Source organism: Nanorana parkeri, unplaced genomic scaffold (assembly GCF_000935625.1).
Source record: "Nanorana parkeri isolate BGI_ZX_2015 unplaced genomic scaffold, ASM93562v1 scaffold536, whole genome shotgun sequence".
Taxonomy (NCBI): domain Eukaryota; kingdom Metazoa; phylum Chordata; class Amphibia; order Anura; family Dicroglossidae; genus Nanorana; species Nanorana parkeri.
Window position 1 is genome coordinate 575,943 of NW_017306804.1, and position 18,972 is coordinate 594,914.

The following is an 18,972-nucleotide window of genomic DNA, read 5'->3' on the forward strand; positions in this document are numbered from 1 at the left end:
CTGAGTGTGCTGTGGGTGCAATCACTGTAAGGCTTGAAAACATATTTCCACTCTTTATAGAAAATTAAACTTAATGTTGATATTTAGGCACCACTGGAAACAAGTGACTTGCTTGGAGCCAGTGGGGACCAAATTAGTCTTTACTCACTTGCTGGTGTTTACAGCGACACATAAAATGTTAAAGTTTAAACATATTTTATTACATATCAACAGATTCTGCCAACAACTCCACTGACCTTTTCATCATAAAGGCAATCTCCGATTGGTGCTTATTAAATATAATCCTAGTTATTATACTAATATGCAAAAACTCAGTACGTTTTCAAAGTATATAATGTATAATATTGCAAACTTTAATGGCTTTGGAATTCCACATTAGTTACCTCCTCTTTTTGAAAAAAAAAACCCATCAGGCAATAACTTTTCATGAAGAAATGTGTACTTTAATAAAACTCTATAAAAATTTTATGAAACTCTGTAATCATTAATATATCATTAAATGTAAGTATTGTAAGCACCTGGATTTGACCTGGTGTCAGCAAATTGAAGTCTCTTAACAGGAGGATTGAAATGTGAGAAGAAGAAGCAGTATAAGGATCCACTCCGTTCATGTACTGACAAGAAGCATGCCGATAGTAGGAAATAGCAGAGTGGTGAGGCGATGAGCTAATCACTGTGCTGCTTTCCCTTTTACTGTCCAGTCACAGGCTGGAGTAGATCCAGAATGACCTAGACTCAATGAAGTGGGTTGAATGAAGCTGACCATCAGACGGAGGATATTTATTGACAGAAAACTGTACTGTGCAGTTAATCTCTGGATTGAAAGTAAATATTACAGAAAAAGCTGGTTTTATTAGTTTAACTTTTAATGGGCTAATATTCTTTTTTGTTTTGTTATTTTTGTTGAAATTTGTACTCACTGAATTCTGATTTTACCATCTAAATATGGACTAAGTTACTATTGAATCACTATAGAAGATAGAGGGGACTGGACTGTGGAAATCTCTTATGGTTTCATGGTGCAGTGTTATATCAGTATTTTTAAGCTGAGACAGTAAAACAAGAAAACTTGATTTTTATTAAACTTATTTATCTGTTTATGTATTTGTATAATAAACCGATTGAAAGGCAAGAGCTTTTCTGTTTATTGTATTCTTACCCCTCTGATGCCTCCTCCTTGGGACCAGAAGTTTGGAGGAGCTTGGTGCCTGTAAGCAGTGGCATTTCTTGGGCCTATTAAATCACCTGCCTGGTGATGAAGGGCAGATAGGCTGTTTTCACTATGACCAAACCTGAGATCATGTAGCCCTAAGCCATGGCTATAGAAGTCCATATAGCTTGTTTTCTGCTGTTTATAAACACATGCTGTAGGTGCAACAATCATTTATATATATATATTGTACTTTGTAGCTTTGTATGTGGTAGTGTTATGTTTCATGCTTGTATAATGTAATGTTCTTTCTTTCTAATGGAACTATATGGTTATGTCTCTGTGTTCCTGTTATTTCCAATAAAACAAGAAGGGCTCAGCCATGTGTCCAGCACCACCTTGACTGGTAAGAAGCATATCTGTAGTAGCTTTCCAACAGAGAAGGATTGCATGCAGTATTACATTTAAATATTGTCAAATTAGAACTCTGAACAGTAGACTGGCAGAGCAGAATTTTTGTTATCCCCTCAACTAATTTATAGGATACTTGATTAACCCTGCCTATTCTGACTCCGATTGTTGTGATAGCGATATATCCCTTGTTGAGACCTCTAAGCCTGGCCTGTATAAGCAGATACAATCACTGCGGACAATCCTTGTCAGATAGCTGAACTCACCAATACCGTGTTCGTCCACAAAGGTTGCTTTATTCTGAACGTGAAGATAACAGGATAACAGCAGATGGATGGTTACAGTATTATGCGGTCAAAAAATGATGCCTTTCCTAGCGTACTATGCAGAGTACATGTCTCCTAATTACATGTGGCTGTTAGCTGTTGCCATGACACAGGAAAACTGACAACAAGACGAAGGGTGGGGCTTACATACAGAGCAACTGTCATACAGAAAAACAGGTGCAATATCACAAAGGCCACTAGATGGCAGCATAGGAACTAACACATAAAACGTCCATAGAAAATGGTATAGAGAAAACAATCTATATAAAACTTCTATCTAAATAAACTTCTATGTCCCATTGGGGCGGCACACTGCCTATTACAAATAAATCTGAAATTACGCAAAATGTATGTCTGCTTTGCTGCAAAAATTTGCTTCATACCCCGTCTATAACTAATTATTCATTTTATACATAAAAGACTGCAGTATAATACCTCCCACTCATGTTATACAATAAACATTTAACAAAGAACGGTGGAAATAAACTGCACAGGCAAATAGTACTTACCTTCCCTTACCATCTTCAAGGTTAACTTGACCGATTTAAAGACTGCAGAGGTTTTCCATTTTCAGATTACTTTAATTTTGTTTGCAAACATCCTTCAGTATATGTTTTGTAGTGTTACCGGCATCACATATCATAGATAAATGTTTATATAAAAGAGCAGCATTCTTAGCAAACACTGAGATTAAGACTTAAGACTAAGAGGTTTCTCGGTGACAACAATACAAAGCACAGGGTTGATTTAGCTATATTTCTCTCTGTTTCTATGACCCAGACCAGGTGCTTCTAGGTAATCATGGTAGTTCTGATGTCAAATGAGAGTTTAGAGCTGCAAATGGGGCCATCTTTTCTAGTGTCTGTGAAGGTTTTCATTCATCCAGGTCATGGTATATCTGTAAAAAAAAATAGGTCAAGGCAACTGGACTTGCTGTATTTTTCTTGAAGACATTTCACTGGTCGTCCAACCAGCTGAATTGAGAAAGTTGGTTGGACGACCAGTGAAACGTCTTCAAGAAAAATACAGCAAGTCTAGTTGCCTTGACTTGACTTTTTTACAGATATACCTTCTAGTATTTCAACAGGGTGTTCCAGACCTAATTACACCCCATCAAAGGGTCTGAGGGGTGTGCTGCAGTATTTTTCTTATGCTCCAGCAAACCCTTAAAGCAAACTATTCCAAATAAATCTGCATATTTCCGTCTGACAAGTTTTTATAATTCAATAACTAACATATCATTTAGCGGGATGAAATTACGATTCATTAGAGATCAAATATTATATGGATCCTATGCATATTTCTCTTAGGAGATCTAATGTGTTTCATTAGCCCTTTGGACCTTGTAGTATAGACATGTGTCTTCCTAAATGGTATCTTCTTATATATTCATGCAACCACTCTTTATGAAGACAACTCCATCACAGCAAGAATTATGGATTATGTATAAAGTTTTGCTTACTTTCAGACCAAGAAAAATAGACTTACAGATGCCTATTACTTCTAGACTGTTTATGCCAGGCCATGTATGCCAGGGAATTTATACAAGGGCCTAATAAGACTTTTGTAGACTCTGGTAGTGGAGGTTTGTGGGCTGCTGCATTCCTTTTTAGGTGATCTGTGTTCTGTCAATTGTACTGTAAGTGGAGTGTGATTTATCAAATGTATCACCTTCTCTGGCTGTCCATCACAGACAAGAAATTTAAATCTTACCCTTTTTTGTTATTGACTTACGTCAGGGAATTTTGGAGAAATGAGGGTGACACTGTGTTTAGTACAACTTCCGCATTCCTTCAACACAGTTTGAAGTTCATCCAGCCTCACTATTATAACAATACGCCCTTCTATTTTCCCATTATTAAAGGCAGCACTTTCACAACTTTAGGACAAAACCAGGCTAACCTGCCATCTTCATGCCCAATGAAACGGACTGATAGGTGGGTAGAACTCAGCCTTAATGCTAAGTCAGGCTCTCAATAACAAATGCCTACTAGGAGTAATAGAAAACATCTTTTGGTCCCTGCTTTAAGGTAGGGTGTTTACTTTAGACATTTTAAAATGTTCCATTGTTCAATTTATTGTGTTCCAACAGACCTTGCTCGAAGATCGCCACTAAAGCTTTATTAGCGCAGCTAAGTAACAATGCCAGTGTACAGAAACAAACCATCTATAGTTCCACTGAACAAAACCTTCACATAGCTTAATAAGTTTAGAGGCAGCACAAGAAACATGGTCAAGGCCATCAAAAGCCTTTGTAGAAGTTGACTGAAAAGGTTGACAGGCACTGTTCTTTATCCCATAGCAGGATGGCCCAGGACAGGAGCATTTCAGGAGACAGCAGAGAAATTACATAATATACTTTACTTTGATCAGAAGGAAACTTGCCCAATTGTAGTTTAAACTGGTACCAATAAAACAAATTCTCAAGGTGCCGTGGTTTCATCATTGGATCCTGGCAATGTTGGATTGTGAAGCACAGAGGATGCCACAGAAGGAGTAGTAGCAGAATAAGGAACCACCTGAGCAAGTGAAGATTGCTAGTGTAGTTTTGGACTGGTAGACTCTCATTCACCACTCTAGGCAGTTTAACACTTTATAATGCATGCAGCTAGAGAGGACAGGGGTGGTCTGCTTTAAAAACAAGACCTCATTCACCACTGTAGGTATAGGTATCATGAAGACATTCATATTCAAAGTTCACAGCAGATGCACTGAAACCTTTGCCTTTTTCTTATGTAAGGAGCCGCCAGAATAATCCGGGTCATCACTAGTTGTCTAGGGGTTTTGGTCTTTAGCTTCCTCATTAACATTTAACCACCCTCTTCCAGTGCCCACAAAGCTGATATCCACTCCAGTAATGCAAAGCTGAATAACATGTATTAACATCTTCACACTGGGGAGAGAGGGTATAGGGATCCTAGACATCCAGGGTATAACCGACATAGACTCCAGACTCATCAGACTCTTTTTAGCATCTCAGTGTAGATCCTTTTGTAACTAATTGAATAGGAATTTGGGTAACAGATGAGCAGGGAATGAACACAAATCCTCAGCAGGAGAAACACCAGACTTGCTCCTGTGGTCCTCTAAATTCCAGGCACCTCCAGTAGCCATCATCTTCTCTGGTTCTCCTCCTGTGACAACAGCACGGCCTCCTCCATCCTGGAGGCCTAGTGAAACTCTTCTCGCACTCCAGCCTCTGCCCACCCCCAGGCATCAGACCTAGCCTGGGGGGGTGGCTGGACAGCACCCAGTCCTGTGCTAATCCATGGCTGGTCCCGAACTGGTCTGAGCACGTGGCAATTCCTGCCAGTATATATAACCTACCCTAGCATGCAACACTGATCGAGAGAAATCCAGTGATAGGCTTCTGTCCTGTACATACACTCAGTGTCCCTCATTGGTTGTCCCACAATACAGCAGAGTCACACTCCACCCAGGTAGGTACAATCAATGCCAGACACTTGGAATTAACCAGATAAATCCAAACTATAATCCAGCCGGACTGACTACAGCCCTGGCAATCACTAAATGTCTAGTAGCCACCTCACAAAAGGCGATGAGGGCTACACTTATTACTTTCTATTGCAACAGAATTTTGGCAGTCACACAGCATGTTGGTTCTAAGTGACTAAAACCCAACTTTTTAGTCTGTTTTGGGATCTTTGAGGAACTTTAAGAATAATTAACTTCATAGTACATGCAGCTAGAGAGGTCATGGATGGTTTGTTTTAAAGCTCATTTACTGCTTGCTAAGAATAGGCAAATACTTCAATCTCCCTAGTCTGGGAACAGGTGCACCTATCAGACCTAATTATGACCAGACAGATTGTAATAATGTAAAATAAAATGTAGATAATACTAAAGGAGTAGTTGCATTGTGATAACCAAAAGTGCCATTTTATTTTCTTAAATAGGTACATTTCCAGCTTCTGTACCTTAACAAAGTATTGCATTTACCGTCCTGAATAAAAACACATCCCTGTATACTGTATTTAGCATCAGATCACATTTAGATTGGGTTTTAGAGCATTCACTTATTAATACCACCAACGTCTTGATCCAAACAACTTCTGCTACTGTGCTACTAACATATATGGTCCCAGCTGCCACTAGGGGCCAGTGAAGCTTCATATCACTGTATTCACTTTAAATCCATATGCTTGATGACATTTCAATATGTGTAGCTAATGTGTCATGCAATTTTGAAAAAAATATCTAGAGCATATAAAGTATAGATTTTTGGACTGACAGTGAAACAATACTGAACCTTGTATATAAATGTATTTTAAGAAACAATTTCTTACATATGCGTGCACGAGACCTAGACTGTAGAACAATAGTCAACGTTTTTGTTCAATAAATCTTTATTTGTTTTTACAAGTATGGTACATAGAAAGGAGAAGAAAGACTCCAGTGAGGATTTTATCTGCAAGATTGAAGCATTCAGATATATGACATCTTGAAGTTGTGCTTAGCATATAGGAATATACTATCCTATCAAGGCAGTTGCACAGGTGAGGGTTGTTGAAACACCAGTGAGCTTTCAGCTGATAACACATACTGTGGTAAAAAAAAAACCCATAAGATTAAACCACTTCTCATCCAACTTCATGCTGTGGCCACATGTCTTCAGAGTCCATAAGCAGTTTATCTCTGATACTGCAGTCTGCATTGATAAATATGTATATTGCTATCGTATTGCCTCCTCTCTAAGGAGAACAAGTTTAATTTCTGAAGTCATTCCTCATAACTCAGTTCCTCCACCCCCTTTATAAATACGGTTGCCCTTCTCTGAACTCACTGACAGTTCAAGGACATCCTTCCTGAGAACTGGTGACCATAAACTGAACTTCATAGTCAAGATGACGTCATTTAACAGCTCAGCCTTTATTTTTATCTCTAACCCATTCCCTTGGTCACTGAGACATGCAGAGGGGTATCCTTCATGTGTTGGCTGTGTAAAATAACATAGTACAAGCATAGTACGTGGCATATATAAGACGTTTCTAATTATGTTTCAAAAACTTTCTTCCCGTTTGCAACATGTGCCATCTAAGCTGACTAAACAACAGTGTCTGTGATATGCACATTATGACTTGTTTTGTCAAAAGTCAGCAGATTAGCTCTTAACCTATATCTCTAACCCCTTCCCTAGATAGCTGACACATGCAGAGAGGTGTCTTTCATGTGTGGGCTGTATAGGAAGTATTTTGGCTTTAGATATACTTTAAAGCCAATCTGTCACTGAGATAAAAAAAAAAAGCCAGCACAAGAGTTACTTGCAAAGAAGTAGGTAAATACTTACCTTACCTGCCCATGCCACTAAACACTGCTCTGATTTTAAAGTGGACCTTTTCCCCCTTTGGCTAAAAATCACATTAGCATGCAGCTCTGCACGCTGATATGAAATCATCTTACATTTAGTTAAACAAACATATTTTAATTTTACTTCCAATTTCTTGCTTTCGACTTCCTGATCCACTTTGGCAAAAGTAATGTAATGTACCCAAGTGCTGCATTCTGGGAGGGTTACATCAACAGTGCATTGCTGGGAAATCTCATCTGTAATCTCATGAGATCTCATGGAAAGGCATTTTCCTCCCCTGATATTATATGCATGGTCACATGTCTTAGTCACATGCGCCAAAGTTGCAGGAAGTAAAGGGAGATGGATTTATCTGCCCTTTGTAAAAATGGCCACTGTGAGAACAATGGAGAAGAAAAGAAAAACAAGGTATGCAAAGAATACAAAGCCTGAAATTATCTAGAAGTACGTGTTTGTAGATTGTCTTTACTAAACATTTCTAAAGGTGCCTTTGTTGATATTTTGAAGATATGGGTAAAGATCCTCTTTAAGAAATCATCCCCTAAAGTCTCTGTAGAAACCACCACTTCTGGGAATGTTCATGTCCTGTGTACTCCACTTCAGTAGAGTGGCTCCTTCCTCTGACTATTTTAAGAAGTGTTGGTTTCTCCAGAGATTTCTCCACATCGGAGCGGTATTTAAAGTAATTACTCATCTTCTTCTTTTGAGGTAACGCTTGTGTTGCCATTGTTATTAAAGCAACAGCTTTAAGCATTATTATGAAGTTCACATTTTGGACTTGGCTTTGTGCATTGGCAATGTACAATCATTTATGAAACAATTTAGTATTCATCATAGACTTGAGTCTTTTGAGTTTCTATCCTGATAAGCAGATGTGTAAAATCCTTTGTAAGCTCTTTCATTGTATAAAATCCTTTGTGAGTTCTGTCACTCTATTCTAATGTGAATGCCTGACCTTGATCAAGTTGTAATATATCTATACTATATTTTCAGATTTTCTACATTTTTAACTCTTTCCACATGAGTGTCAGAAGTGAAGTGGTTACAAATGATTACATTATAGTTATCGTTTGACTTTTACTAATATTTTATTTCAGATAGCAAGTAAAAGGATCACCCAACATTTATCATTTAGCTCTATAAATCATATAGAAAATTATGCTATGCATTACGTTTGCAAGATCTCCATTTGATTTGAGCACAGCTTGTGATGATAACGTAGTATATGAATTAGACCTCAAGGGATAACAAACACTGAAGATCGTTTTTCTTGCAACAGGTCCCTGTGGTACACAGTTTTAGTATAGATGGGCAGAGCTCTCATATCTGCTGTTTTTAGTAAGAGATCTGCATTGTCTCTTTAGATTCTGAAGTAGTTTGTGATGCTTTCCTACCAATTTCCAATGCAGCAAAGAATAACTTTAGAAACCTGCTGTAGACAGCACTGATCAGTATGCTTATAATAAATAATGCTGTTTAGCTTTAAGATGTCCAAGTTCCTATTTGCATAATATCGTGCTTATAAGATGACACATATCAATAAATCTGCCATCTACGTTTCACGCTTCTCTTATCTTCACCATTACAAATAAACATCAAAGATGAGGCCAATAACGTTATAAGCTGCATGAAGTGGAAAGTGTAGAAGAACTTGTATTCATTATTCACCGGTAGTCCATTTTTCAGTATGGCATTGTGTTATATATACCCTTTAAAACATAGGTAAAGTGCAAAGTATATATTACTCTCTAGATAGATTAATTATCTTACCTGTTTCCTATTGGCTGGGACCTGCTGTCATTACAATGAGAGCTCGGCGGAGCCGTCGGTGATACCATGGCCAGCTCCGCTTAGCGTAATGGCGGTTCAGTGTCCCCTGAGCAGGCTCCACTGAGCTCTTACTGTAATGAAAGTTCAGCGTCCCCTGGTAACCAGGGGACACTGAACTGTCATTGCAACTGGCCGGAGCCAGCCATGAGATCACGGCTGGCTCCGCCCAGCTGTCGGTTGCGAGGCATATGGCCGGCCGCTTGGCCCGCTTTCGGGTTTCACTTCGGCTCAGTGGAGCCAAAGCATATGCCTTCGGCTGGACTGAGCTGCTCGGTCAGCTTTGGGAGCTGTACAGGCTATAGTGAATAGCCCGTACAGCAGCCCTTCGGTTCTACTCAGGCGGCCAAAGCTACGGCTGATCCTTCGGCTAGCTTTGTGAATAAACCCCTGTGCATTGGATGTGATGACTCCTGGACCTTAGACTGCTGCATTGGAGAGGGAGAGAAGCTAAAAGGACCGATCTAACAGCAAGCCATCTCCGAAGATCAGGTGGGTATACCTTTATTTTTCAGCCCCACTGCAAGGGTTGAAAATATTTTTTCACCAGAGTTTTGTTTTAAGTGATTGTTACTTCCAACCTGGCAACTTTAAGGATCCCAACTATGCTTTTTATATCAGTTTTACAACACAATGTTTAACATGTCTAGTTCTTGTATGGTAAGTAACTTTTAAAGAAAGCAACCGTAAATGAAGAGCCTCGACGAAGCACAGACGTCGGATTAAGAAGTCAATAATGCTGCAGACTTTGGAAGAGTACCTAGGGGAATGCAAGGGGCAAATGGAATAGTGGAATTTATAGCAGTCTCGCTACAATGCATTGCTCAATGCACTACTGCAGTGGAAGATGTAAGCATAAGATGCTGGAAAAGACCCTAGCTATTCCTTATGCTATCCAATCTAACAGTACCTATGCAGAGAGGCTGTTGTAAATTCTTTACTGATGTGATGTACTGGCCTCCAGGACCACTTTCTTGAGGACTTCTCTGTTTAGCTACCCAATTTTCACTTTAAATGTTAACAGCCCAGTTACCTCTCAGCTTCTCATTCAAACCTTTTCTTTTGGTCTAACGCAGTGGACACACACTTTAAACACTCTCACAACACCCTTGACTTTTGTATACTCCCATCTCTGCACTCTATGCAAACTCTTCAACACCCCCTTTCCTTTCTCTGATCACAACCTTATCAGTTTCATGCCCTCCCTATGTTTAACCCCCTATCCCTCCAACAAGCAAACAGTTACCCATAGAAACCTTTGCCACTTTAACCCTTCTCTTCTATGCTTTACAACAGACCACAATGTCAACAACATTTAACCCCTGTCCTACCCTGACTTTGACACTTCTGCCTACAACTCTATCATCTCCTCCCCTCATCCTCTATCTGTAGGGATCCCTCTAGGGTCTGTCCTGTCCCTGCTACTCTCTATCTACACCTCTTCCTTGGGCCAGTGGATAACCTTATAACAGCTGCCAATACCATCTCTATGCTGAAGACACCCACATCTATCCCTCTGTTTCTCAGCTCGCCCCTTCTATCTTCTCACCCATCACTAATTTACTCACTGTCATATATCAGTATGGATGCCACACCACTTCCTCAAACTCTCCCCCCAGGTTTCCTCCCCCAACTTCTCCATCGAGATCAAAGCAGCATGATCAGTCCTTCCCCTCAGGCCAGGATGCTAGGTGTAATCCTGGACCCTGATCTTTCTTTTGGTCACATATCCAATCAGTGCTCAAATCTTGCTTCCTTAACCTCTGCAACATTTCCAAAATGTGCCCCTTCCTAACAAATGATACCTCAAAGCTTCTAATTTAGTCCCTTGTTATCTCTCACCTCAACTTTTTCAGCTCCCCCCACATTGGCCTATTTTTACACAGGCTATGTCCCCCTTAAGTCTATTATGAATGCTGCTGTCAGACTAATTCAGCTTACCAACCTCTCGGTGACCACTGCCAATCACTCCACTGGCTTCTGCTTGCCTAATAAATACAATTCAATAGACTAACAACTTGCAAAGTCATCCACAACTGTGCTCCAAGCTACATCACCAGCCTCATCTTGAAATATCACCCAAACCATCCTCTCTGCTCCTCCCAAAACCTCTTGCTCTCTAGCCCAGTGACGTGCAGTACCTCTTGGTCAGCGTGAGGCATTCCCCAGCCCCGCCAGCCGAAGCTCTGCCGACCGAAGTCCCGCCCCCAACCAGTCCCCAAGCTAGTGTAAAGGAGGAAGGGAGGAGCCTCCCTGTCACTTGCTCCTAACCGCTGAGGCTCCGTGACAGGTTACACAGCGGGGAGGATTTCCCTGTTAGATGCCGATCTGAATGGAGAAAAAGCTGTCAGCTTCAGACATGAAGCTGACAGCTTTTTCCTCCATAATTCTAGGTGAGGCTCTGCCTCCCCAGACCGCACGTCCCTCCTCTAGCCACCTCAACACCTCCTCCCATGCTCGACTCCAAGTCTTTTCCAGAGCCTCTCCCTTCCTCTGGAACTCTGTCTGGCTGTCGCCTACTCTGTCCACCTATAGGCGGTCCTTGAGAGCTTACATCTTCAGGGAAGCCTATTCCACTTCCACTTGTAGTTCTATTTTCTCCATGAGCTCATCACTCACAGTTAATGCCTTTTATATCACTTGCCCCTACCTTTAGATTGTAAGCTCTCATGAGCAAGGCCTGTCTAAACCCTTCTGTATTAAATTTTATTTTAACTGTGCTATCTCCCTTTATTTTGTAACGCGATGTGCAAACAGTTGGCACTACATATATCCTATTTATGACACCCCATGGCACCCCAATGCAGTAAGGCAACGCAGCTCTGAAGCACATGTGTTGCATTGCACCACAACACACAGTAACCCACTACTGTACATTGTAGTGTGCTGCATATGATTTACAGGGCTGCAGCAAACAATTCTGTGTCCACACTTGGCTGCCTGACCCCCAACTCCATTTCTTTAGCGTCCCCTTTTCCAATTCTTTCCAATCATTTTCTTATTTATATTTAAAAATATATATTTTTTAAATTATTTTCCTTCTGATAGGTGTGGAGGAGGCTTATGCAGTCACTGTAACTAAGAGAGAGCCGCACATTGTAGACATTTGCAAACGCCTCTAAGTGCTTGCTTATACAACTTAGTTTACAGGTGTACTTTAAATTTAGGAAATAATTAGTAAATGTCATAATGTTATGTTTCCCTGTACAGCTTTTCACTTTTGACATTCAGCAAATTAGGAAGACACGTATTTTGACTAGAAGTGCTTAACTCAATTATAATTTAAATGAAGTTGACAACAAACATGCCTATATGTTACACTCTTTGATTCCCTTTTATGGCCTAAATTAAAAGCTGGTACATGTAGTGTTTTTATATCATGGATTATTTTATACGTTGAGTTAAACAGAAACATACAGTAATATTGTCATAAAATGATATCCTCGTAGAGGGGTGAAATCATATACTCTAGCTGGAAATATGTTGTGTTACAGAGAAGTGCACTGCTGAGACTTGTTTTATTGCAGATATTGCAATAGTAATTCAAGAATATTTGTCAGTTTCACCTGTTTATGAATCATCAGTATCCTAACAGACATCTATGATACAGTCACAACTTCCTGTTTGGGAATGAAGCCAATAATCTGAACAGGTAGTGAAGAGTTAAAAGGGCTGTTCACATAAGTTAAGAGGTTCAAACAAACTATGTGGGAGTTTTCTATGCAGCCACAGCTTCAGAGACAAAGCTGATTTATCTCTTGAGAAGTCGTCTATTGCATGGAAAAGGTTAGTTATTGAAATAAAAAGAATTTGGTGTTCAGTCAGGCACACTCTAATTGGCACAGCAACATTAAATGTGAATTTGCACTCTTAGGATGAATTCAGGATTAGATTTGTTAGGATGTTCTGATTAAAGAGCGACAGAATTTTTTATGTCAGGTGAATATGACCCAGCAGAGTGCAAAGCTTCAGTACAGTACATTTCATTTCTATGACTGAACATCATTAAAACACCATCAAAGTCTTACTTATACTGTATGTAGCTGCCAATAACAGAAACAACCTCATTTCATTAAACAAGAAAGGATTTTATTTAACACTCGTATAGAAAAAGATTAGAGAACTCTGACTGTATCAACATAAAAATATATCTTTTTGAATACGAACTTCTTTGTTGAGCTGTGAATTTACAACATAGTTTAGTATTTTTATTACACAGTAGATGGTGCCAATTCAAGCAGGAATATGAGATACAAGGAAAGGATTGCAGTGCATTTGCTTTATAGTAGGTTTAGAAGCTAGTTTAGGTAGATATACCTAGTCAGTTTCTTGTTTAGTTCTATAATTCCCTGTGGAATGTCTTTTGAATATGGAACCTATAGAATTACTGTATTGTTTTCCCAAACCAGGGACCACTATCAGTCCTTGTTTTATGGATATCCTCACACATTCAGAGATTCAGGGTGGCTTCACACCTACACATTGCGGTAACATGCAACCGTAACGCGTGTTCTTAACGAAACACACATTAACAATAACATTAGGCTATGATAGTGTTAAGATAAAATTGGGAGAAATAATAGAAAGTGTCTAAGACATGTTCTATTTCAACTGCTACGGTTGCACATAGCAAGCAGTCAGCTTCTATCTTTCACTTTTTTCTACACGGATTAGAAAATAAAATATAAAAGCTGATTGGCTGCACTCCAGTTGAGACAAAGTTGGAACAACATTTGTTTTAAATTTGTTTTATTACTACCCCTCAATGTATGGAGCGTTACGATGTCATTCATTTAAGTCTTTAAAAAAAATTGGCAGGGATTTTTTTCTTCCATTGCTGTACAATAGCAGCCCATTCTAAATGATTTATCTGCTCTGAGGCAATGCATGTTAAAGTGCAAACTACCACAAGTTAACGTGCATGTGGTAACACACCACAAAAAAATGAATTGTAATAGTATGAAAAGGCCCAAAACAATTACAGTTTCTTGCATACTGAGATTAATCAACACAACTTTGCTACTGCTTGAAGGGTGGGAAACATGAGCTGTTAGTTGTCCTTGAGTACTGAAGTTGGAACACACTGAATTTGTGCACACACCTAAAAATGGCATTTACAAACCTGCTAGCAGGGTGCCAAATTATCCATTATCTATTATATCTAAGTTGTAGAATTTACATAGAATCAGATAGTGCCTTACTTGCCTTAAACATAGACCCCGCGCAGTTTATTTTTGTCACTCATTAAGAGGGAGAGTCGTCAACCCAGCACACTAGAATGTTATTGATTTAGTCAGCTACAAAATTTAGCACATTTTGGTAAGTGCAAACTAAAAATGTGAGATAGCAGAATTACCATATTTGTTTAATAAATTAGCACAAATAATCTGGATTTCACTTTTCTGCAATCATATAAGCAATTTTTTTAAATCTGGCTTCATGTGATTATTGCACTTTGCACATTTGCCACTTATACACTGCTTTACTACACACAAAAGTGTTAGCAGCTGCTCAAGATCATCTCAAACATTTGCAAACTATTACTGCATTTGTGGTCATAGATAAATCTGTGATCTACCATTGTGTAAAGAGCACCTAATTATAATGACAAGTATTCTACATCTATGGAAGATTTCCATTTTTTTAATCTTGTTGGATATCAATACAAGCCTCCAATTATATTTATCAGCTATGTCAGGTACAAAGTGATTGCAGTGCAGCTTTTATGAACAGAAGACAGACCGTCTCCTTTTATAACAATAATACTACATCTAATAATAATACATCTTAAAGTGTATCTTCACTGTTGCAGTCAAATTTGAGAACACCGCCACTATATGTTTGCTGTGTTCGTATTCACATAGCATACCTAAAAATAATTGTTTAAAATATTTCTTCTTCTTTAGATGTTTCATTAGAGCAGGACTTTGACAGACTGCAACCTTTTCTGTACAATTGTAAAGGGACAGGAAACTGTCTGTCCCCATGGAAAGACTAGGGCATTTTGAGCTTCCTCTCATTAACAAACAATGCTTCTAGATCTTTATCCCTAGCCTTATTAGGACAGACAGTGTTCAGATCTAGTTTACAGCTGATAATGAGATCTGCAGGCACAGTATAAACGGGGTTAATAATGGTAAAAATTAACCTCTCCATCTCCCTTGCATTCTAGAGGAAAATCCAGTTTAGAGAAAAGCATTTCTTTCAGAAAGAGCACACAATATGCAAGCACCATTTTTTTGAGTTATGCTATGTGAATGAAAAATATAGCAATATTAGTTATAGAAAATAGGTGTTATTCCAATGTCAACTTAATTGCTGCAAAAACCCCATAAACCCTTTTAAATTCAGAAAAAAGAGTAGAACTTGTTTTTTCCCAAGCAAATGTTGCCTAAGCAGTTCAGTGAGCGAAACTGAAAGTTTGTGTTTAGGTGAAATTTCACTGATGTTGAAATCAATTTTTCTGAAATCACTCCATTTCTCCCTGGTTTGCATATACAAGTACATTAATGCCAGTCCTTTTAAGTTGACAGCAAATTATAATTATGATAGATCAAGGTTAATACTAAAACTATTTTGCAATTCACATGACATTGGTACATAGATAATGGATAGCCAGTCTTGTATGCCAACTTTAGTCAAAATTGCATGTTAAAGCATGAATTCCTTATTACTGATATTATTGAAATTCTTAATAAAAACAGGTCTCAATTCACGTATTTTAACATGTTACTTCCTAAAAAGGAATTTACAATTGTAAACAAACTTTTTCTAGGGAAGAAATAATTGTGATTACTCTGTATTTAATGAAGCAATTTTAAAAAAAAATGTTGCACACATGTTAAAATCTGAATTGCTGGCTAGGATACTGCTTAAAACCCCCCAAACAACTATATAATTTCTAAAAGCAGAGATCCTGCAGAATAATAAAATGCTAGTTGCAATATTTGCACAAATGTTTATGAGACTGATATTTTTAGGAAAAAATACAGTTAAAGAAATGTTAGAACACACAAACACAATAAATTAATCCATTTTTATATATAGTCTTAAGGTGCCCATACACTGCACGATTCTCGTACGAGAATCGCGGGAAATCCCGCGATCGTACGAGAATCGTGCAGTGTGAACGGTCCCACGTCTTTTGTCTAAGGAGAAAACCAGCCGAAAATCTTAAGATTTTTCGGCTGGTTTGAATTATGCTCGGGAGACAAATGCCGAACGTCAGCATTGCGGTCATCGGATGATCGCAAGTACGATCTGCCTGTCCAAGATGGGCAGATAGTACGTTTTTTTAATTACTTTACAACCATCGCAAGACTAAGGTCTTGCGATGGTTGTAAAGTGTATGGCCACCTTTAAAGAGTTGCATCAGGTAAATAGATACCAAATATGTAAATTCTTAAAACTGATTGTACCCCTAAAATGGTAAGACCCAACATTGGTCACAGGTGATGCTTTAAAAGCCTTTACCGCTCATCAATTTAGAGATAAAACAGTGAGTGATGGCCCTAGAATTATTGTTCTCACTCTAATCATGAGGTGTTTTCTTATGTAGGCACACCGGACCCATTTTTGAATTTCAGTGTCTGTGTATGTGGGGGTGGAGGGCTTTAGCACACTTTCCGATTTTTATATATATATGTTACTTTAATTTTTTTAATTTAATTTATTTTTTTATACTTCTTTTTTTATATACACTTGTTTTTATTTTCACATGGTTCCTAAGCAAAAAGGAGAAAGTCTCCCAGCAAAAGCGGAGATCCACTTTGTGGTGTCCAGTGGGCAAACAAGATAGCAGCTCGTCAGATACACTGTTCTATGGTTCTGTCAATTCTGTAAGAATTGTATAGAAATTGTGCTTCAAAGTGTACCCTATTGCCATTTGTTTGGAGAATATAGATCAAAATATGCTCAACTTTTCAGTTGGCTGTATTACACCTTATAGTTCATACCAGCAAGAACGCTTTCCTGCCAGGTAATGTAATAAACACTGGTACTGCTCCAAGAGTAGAGGTAGCTGGCTAGTGTATACAGGGTTTTCTCCAGCTATCAGACACCAAAATATTACATTGAGAAGATTAATTTATTAATAACACAACACAATGTTTTTGAAGGTCTGTGAGCATGTTTTGATCTATACTCTATAGTCAAAAAGGGTACACTTAGAAGCACCTTGAAGCACCCTCTCTAAGTGCACCCTTGGTTTCCATTCAGTACACAAGAAATAACAAGGATGCTAGATTTCTAGAAGGATCAACAAGTAGTTTCTGGACTTGTAGAAAATATACTTAGCCTGAAAAAATGTTTTACATTAAATGCAGCCACCAGGTCTGAGTACTATCAAAGTGACACTAAATTCAGGAGTTAAATATTAATTTAAGTACCCTATTAACAAAAATGTATCTTATTTGTGTAACACTCAGCCGTAGATCCTCAAATCATCTCTCAATTGGTGCTGACACTGTCCATCCTTCTGGAGGGTGGCTACTTTTGTGTGTGTGTTGCAAAGTAAAGCTCGCTCCCGTGATGGACTACAATCTCAATACAAATTAGTAAACTAAATGAGATATTGTAGTCTATCATGGGAGCTTTTTACACAGGGAAACAGCCATACTGTATCCACAAGGTTGGAAGTGCACAATTGTCTAAACTGTCACTGTATGCTGTAGTACTCTTCACTGTTAACATCTGAACTCACAAATGTGGGGACTGTCTACATATTTTGGCTATATGAACCTGTAATGAGGCAGCCTGGGGCTATATCTTCAGATGGCATCCCTTTGGGTCACGTAGGGGACAGCATGCAGAGCGGCATGGCCACAATGCTTGCAGTGTGTCTACCACCCCCTTTCTGGCCCAGTGACCCAGGTTGCTAAGAGAGATGTGGAGATGTGTAAGGGTCATACACATTTCCCTGCCCAGCTCTTAGCAACATGGGACCCTTTTGCTGGTGTCCCACCCAGCTCCTGGCAACCAGTAACCTAATTTGTCTCCACTACCCACCTACCACTGCTATGATTCTGCCCCCAGACGGCCTCAGACAGCAAAAAGGCTAGGGACACCACTATATATATATATATACCTCAGTTGGACCTGACTGGAGCAAATTACCCCTAGGATATATCATAGGTGATAAAATGATTACGATAATGTACAGTTATTGAATAATAAAAAATATCCAGCCCTTGCTGGAGTCCAAATCCAAAGTGTTAAATTGAATCTGTCTGATTTCTGTCTTTCATACCGGTATTTACACATGAGGATGGAATGTTTAACTTCCACTCGTTACTACTGCTGTTTCAACATGTTGTTTGTTTGCATCTTAATAATTTTTTTATACTATTTTCATTGATTTCATGAGAGTTGACATCTGCAAATACCAACCTATTGAAACAGAAACTTATTTACCATGTATTTTAATTATGTGTTCATGCAGTGTATATAAACGTTTATAGTAGGTGTGGTGTGTAATTGCCTGTTAGGAATACACTAGCTGCTCTCAGCTTATTATTAACTAGCGACAAAAAGTAGGTGCATATATCTCTCCAAACACGACTGATGAATATCCAGCCATCGTCAAGTTGGCAGACCATTGGGAAATAAAGAAACTCAGCTGATGATTAGTGATGGGCTCGGGCGTGTTCGCAGCTCCACGTGCCGAGCCGGCCAGGAAGCTGACAGCGCTGCAGCGCCAATCACAGGTAGAGACATTATCCCGGTCCGCAGCTGCAGAGATTGGGATATGTCTCAGTGCCTGTGATTGGCGCTGTCGGCTTCCTGGCGGGCTTGGCACGTGGAGCTGCGAACATGCCCGAGCCCATCACTACTGTTGATGACAGTCAGCACATGGTGCAAATGTGATACTTTGATCATGATCTTGACTTAACCATGATCTTGACTGTTTTGCTTCATCATGCTCTTGACGC

General features: G+C 39.0%; 1 protein-coding gene across 2 annotated transcripts in view; it reads left to right on the forward strand.

Moving 5' to 3' along the window:
* Nucleotides 1-12,746: 12,746 nt before the first annotated feature.
* SH3RF2 (SH3 domain containing ring finger 2) overlaps nucleotides 12,747-18,972 on the forward strand; it is a 120,220-nt gene continuing 113,994 nt past the window's right edge. For both annotated transcript variants that reach the window (XM_018561655.1, XM_018561656.1), the window contains exon 1: nucleotides 12,747-12,829. The gene's annotated coding sequence lies outside the window, so the exon portion shown is untranslated. The remainder of the gene's footprint in view (nucleotides 12,830-18,972) is intronic.